We start from the raw sequence: 6,202 nt of genomic DNA, 5'->3' as shown, positions 1-6,202 counted from the left end.
TCAATTCTACCAAAACGAAGTACATGGTTGCAGGTAAAGATAGAGGTAGGTTTGGTGGTTAAGGCTGGCCGCTTAGTGCGAATATCCGAAGAAATAATTGCGAAAAAATATTCAGCAGGGAGCCAGGTAAACGTCGGCAACTTCGTGGAAATACACGAATACGCTGGCTGTACGCAGTGGAAGAGTACCTCGCGACCCTAAACGTTTGGGGCAACTGGAGAAGTATCACCCAAGACCGACGAAGATGGAGCTTAACAATAGGCCAGGCGACGGTGAGAAGCTACGCTGTAGCCATCGAGGTACAAGGCACAAAGACGGTTGGCTTCAGAAGCCATAATTTTAGGAAGTAGCGTTTTTTTCAATGTTACCAAACATTGTTCACATCAACGGTACCTAGATCACGGTACTTGATAGTATGGTTGACGGAAAACTCCTCCGCTGAAGCTTGTTCCGCAAATATTCATCAAAAATCTCGGAAAACCTCAAAGAATCGGTTTACGATTAGGAACAACAAATATTTTGACTATGAAGATGGTATTATGAATCCTAACTTTTTGGTGTCATGTTAATATTAAGAGCTGATCCAATCATCTCATAATACAGAAAAATATAAAAAGAAATACATTCATTCTCAGACAAATGTGAAAGGGTTGCCATCATACTATCTTAAAATCAGTACATTACAGTCAGTACACAGCAGGCTTTCCATATAAAGGAAAGAAAGTTGTCGGTTGCTCCTAATGGCGTAAGCGCCGCAGATATATTAAAAATGTTTGAAGTACTGGTTGCTGATCACCTCGAAAGGAGGTAGTTAATCGCACGTTCAAGCTAATTTTTGTCTTTCGTTTTTATATGTAATAATTCCTGTAATCATTACTTCAAAGTCAGTATGCAGTCATATAACTAACATGGACCACTAGAGTGATGCAAATTTTGAAATGGTTGCTCCCCTATACTTAACCGATTTCAATTATGGTAAATAGCATCCTCCCAAAGTTTGAAGTTATTCGGAAGAAATTTGACTGTGCACACGCCATTTGCAGTTTATATGAAGATTACTATGGACAACGCCAATCTTGTGTGTGCAGCCCTCAATCTCTTCGTCATAATATTTTATGGAAAAGTGAACAAATTCTTCTTATGTGAAATCCTCCCAGCTACAACTTTGCCGAAGACCACTTTTTGATTGGACCTCAGGATAAATTGTTATTCATCATCATAAAGTTGGTTTGCATGTAGCATGCTTCACCAACTGTTCGGCAGACAACAGTGGTGCTCCTGGCGAAAAGAATAGATCAAAGTAATCCAGGCTACTATGTTCTACAGCAAAAAAGCAGTGTTGCTCTGTAAGCAATTGAATGATCATCTCAGCATGATTCAGACTTTGTTATCAAAAATAACCAATTATCCTTACGTCCCATCGAAATGTGGTCGTCGGCAAAGTTGAAGCTGGGAAGTTTTCACATGAGATGAGTGTGTTCACTTTTCCATAGATTATTATGACGAGCAGTTAGAGGACTGAACACAAAAGGTTTGCCTTTTCCATAGTAATTTCCATATAAACTTCAAATAGCGTGTGTACAACCAAATTTCTTCAGAATCACTTCGAATTTTGGGAGGATAATTTTCATCATAATTGACATCGTTTAAGCATAGGGGAGCAATCTGACATATTTGGTATTAGCCGATGGGTCTATCTACCTTAAGGTGAAGATGAATCGAAGCCAAAGTTCAAATTTTCAAGAGCACGGATCTGGAGAACCGAACATCCGTTCAAGCTAAAAACTTAATCGCTTGATCACTGGCTGGTGGTGACCAATCGATTAGGTTTTCAGCTCAAACGGATGTTTGGTTCTCCAGATCCGTGTTCTTGAAAATTTGAACTTTGGCTTCGATTCATCTTCACCTTAAGTGGAGTTATCCCATTCCTGCTGCCAACCTCTGAGCGTTGCCTCTTTACACGCATCGTGGACTCCTTTGATTGAAGCATTGAACATCTTCCTTGGTGATGAGCTCGACGGGCGTCACCCCGGCAATGATGCACACAGCCTCTTTAAATACCGTTCAGTATGCACTCTTAAGCACATGCTCCTGTACGTGCTTTCCAACCGCTCAAGGTATCTACTCGTTTTAAACGTTTCGACCAGATTTGTCCTCCATACCTTAGTATGGATAGCGCCACGATTGCCAGGAGCTTGCGATTGCAGGCAATTACAACAGAGCTGTTGAACATCATCCTCGATAGCACCGCTATAGCTGTAGATGCCCTTTTACAGACATATTCAACAAGGACTAGTGAAGCTGTGCTTGTCATCGATCACTACCCCAAGATGCCTAACGATTCGCTTAGACTTTATGGTGCAATCACCTACCGAGATAAGCGCCCGTTACTCGGACTTGCGGTTGTTGACCACCACCACCTCAGTCTTGTGACGGGCCAGTCCTAGTTTCCTAGACTTCATCCATTCCTCCACTATGGAAATAGAGATAGCGATTAAAACGTAATGTTTTTTCTACGCCCGACGTTTCAATGGGCTATGCCATCTTTTTCAAGGGTTCTAAAAAGGTTGAACAAGGCTTAATTTAAAATTACAAATGCACAAATGGAAACATTAACAACTTACAGAAAAATACGTTCTTTGTCTGGTGGTCTATACATAACATAGATAATCGTCAAGCAAACAGTTTACATCAATTTCCTAAAAATCAAATTACACACATTTAGATTTACAGTCACAAAAATGATGGATAAATACTAACTATATAATTGGACACAGAAAAACTAAAAATTACAGGCACTGGACAACTACTCGATCTTATTCGTCACTTTACTATGATGTTCAAACTGTCATTTTGAACTTATTCTATGAAAGTTATGTTGAGGGTTATATATTGTTTGCAAGTCCAGTGGGCACATTTAGTACTGAAAGTGTTCAACAATTATAATCCCAACATACAATTCACCCATGAGATAGAACATAACAACAGACTTCCATATCTGGATATGGTGTTGATTCGACTATCGGACCAATCCATCAGAATAGAATGGTACTCCAAACCAATGGCATCTGGGCGATTCTTGGACTTTCTATCGAGTCACCCACTACACATGAAGATGAACATGGTATTCAATTTCATGAAGCGCGTTCAGAAACTGAATACAAATCTTCCCCAATCTGCAATTAACGGCGTAATTGATCAGCATCTACGAGTAAATCACTATCCAAAATCGCTACGGCACAGCCTCATCAATGAATCGAGTAACACAAGCAGAAGGGACAACACTAGGAACAACGATGACGTCATCTATAAACCAATGGTGCATGTAAATCATCTGACGAGCAGATTGGCGAAACTTTTCAAAACAGACTTTCCCAATACTACATTGGCGACTAGGTATGCATATACGATCAAAAGTCTGTTCACACAGACCAAAGATCGCATACCAGCAGAACAACGCAATAACGTGATCTACAAGATCCCCTGTGGAGACTGCGAGGCAAGCTACGTTGGGCTCACCACAACTAGTCTGAAGAAGAGAGTTTCACATCACAAATCCGACGTCAACAAACTAAACCAGCTAATGACTGATATGGACGAACACACCAACGACAACGAAAATTACAACAGCTATGAACTTGGCCGCCTAAAAGAGAGAACGGCTCTCTTACTGCATTCGGCCGATAACCAACATCGCTTTGCTTTGGATAGAACGGAGATACTCGATACCCACAGACGGTACTCCGCTCTTCCCATCTTGGAAGTGTGCCACATCATCAACACGGACAAGACGGTAAACAAACGAAGCGACTGTGACAGTTTGAGTACAACTTATGCAGGGATTTTACACACATTTAAGACGAAAACCAAAACAAATCACATAGACAGACAGATATCCAACTATCAGACCAATACAAATAATAACGACAATAATACCCAATAGCTAAATGTGCCCACTGGACTTGCAAACAATATATAACCCTCAACATAACTTTCATAGAATAAGTACAAAATGACAGTTTGAACATCATAGTAAAGTGACGAATAAGATCGAGTAGTTGTCCAGTGCCTGTAATTTTTAGTTTTTCTGTGTCCAATTATATAGTTAGTATTTATCCATCATTTTTGTGACTGTAAATCTAAATGTGTGTAATTTGATTTTTAGGAAATTGATGAAAACTGGGACCCAGATAGCCGTAGCGGTAAACGCGCAGCTATTCAGCATGACCATGCTGAGGGTCGTGGGTTCGAATCCCACCGGTCGAGGATCTTTTCGTAAAGGAAATTTTCTCGACTCCCAGGGCATAGAGTATCTTCGTGCCTGCCACACGATATGCACATGCAAAAATGGTCATTTGGCAAAGAAAGCTCTCAGTTAATAACTTAGGAAGTGCTCATAAGGACACTAAGCTGAGAAGCCGGCTCTGTCCCAGTTGGGATGTAACGCCAGGAAGAAGAAGATGAAAACTGTTTGCTTGACGATTATCTATGTTATGTATAGACCACCAGACAAAGAACGTATTTTTCTGTAAGTTGTAAATGTTTCCATTTGTGCATTTGTAATTTTAAATTAAGCCTTGTTCAACCTTTTTAGAACCCTTGAAAAAGATGGCATAGCCCATTGAAACGTTGGGCGTAGAAAAAACATTACGTTTTAATCGCTATCACTAGACTGAAAGCCGAAAAATCCCCCGGTGTTAACTATAATCAGTCGAAAGCATCAACATATGGAAATAGAGTGCGCTGCTGTCAACCCTACTTCCTCCATCGATTCTCCATTGACCGCTAGGGTGATATCATCGGCGAGGCCAACTATCTTAACACCCGTCGGTAGGGGCAGCCTCAGTACGTCATTGTGCATCGCATTCCATAAGATCGGGCCCAGAATTGAATCTTGAGGTACTCCCGCGGTAATTCGAACGCTCTTCTGTCCCTCCTCTGTGTTATACAGTAGAATCCTACCATCAAAACAGCTTTCTAGAAGTTTACACAGCTGCACCGGTACCTTGAGGCGGTGAAGTGCGTGGGCTATCGCTTCTCGGCTTGCACTGTTGTACGCAATACGCATTCTTCACATCCAGAGTGACAACAGCACAGTATCGGATGCCGCTCCTTTTATGCTCGATTGCCACTTCAGCTGTCTGATAGACCGACTGGATCAACCTCTCCAATAACTTGCCCGTCGTATCTAGTAGACAGGTAGGTCTATACGCCGACGGGTCACCTGGTGGTTTCCCCACCTTTTGTAGTAGCACCAAATTCTGTCGCTTCCAAACTTCCGTGAAGATTCCTTGATCTCTGCAGCGTTGCATCGTGGTTCTGAACATGTCCATCCACATTCACTGCCGCTTTTAAGACAACATTTGGGATACCATCGGGTCCCGGTGCCTTTTTGACACGAATGATCTCACTACTTCAGGCCAGCTCTTCGTTCGTCACCTTCGCCACTTCTTCTCCTTCATCTGCCGCATACGACGCTGGGCTTGTGAGATGATGTGGGAAGAGTACATCGATTATCGATCGCAGCAACTCGGGCGACTTCGCTTGGGACGCTAATGCACCTTTGGTCTTAGCCTTTACCACTCTGGCATAGACTATCAAAGCATGCCCGTTTTCGACTCTTAATTTCCCTTTTGAGTGCTAACTTTGCCTCTCTGGATGCTGCACCACGTTTTTCTCTTTGTGCTTCTGTGCGTGCGCGTTGCATTCTTCACCTAGCCCGAAGACAGATTGCTCGAATATTTGCGATTGATTCGCACCACGGCGGCCTTTTCTCTCTAGGAGGGGCTTTTTTCGACATGGAAGCATCACACGCGCGTGATTTCACAGCAACTAGCGAGTCGATTGAACGGCTACCCATCAATTGCCCATGCGTTAAAGTCACCATCTATCACTATTGTATGCCGATTAGCTAGTTCGGCTATCTTGTAGAAAAATTCATCAATCGACCTCAATCGAAATGCTGGGCTGCATCACAGTGTTTTGAATTTAACTGTGTTCCGTTATGGCTGCTTTGATATTACTTTTGGGCCCGGACATTTGAGTCCGCCCGTTGAGCGTCCAATGTCTGCTCTGTCGACACATATTAGGCACCTTGCTTACAATCGCTTGCCCTATGGCCTTCGGTGCCGCATTTCTGCACATCTTACTTCTGTCGGGACTATTGCAACTTCACGACTTATGGCCCTTCCCGAAACACTTG

The sequence above is a fragment of the Aedes aegypti genome, chromosome 2, assembly GCF_002204515.2.
Source record: "Aedes aegypti strain LVP_AGWG chromosome 2, AaegL5.0 Primary Assembly, whole genome shotgun sequence".
NCBI lineage: Eukaryota > Metazoa > Arthropoda > Insecta > Diptera > Culicidae > Aedes > Aedes aegypti.
This window is presented reverse-complemented; position numbering follows the sequence as displayed.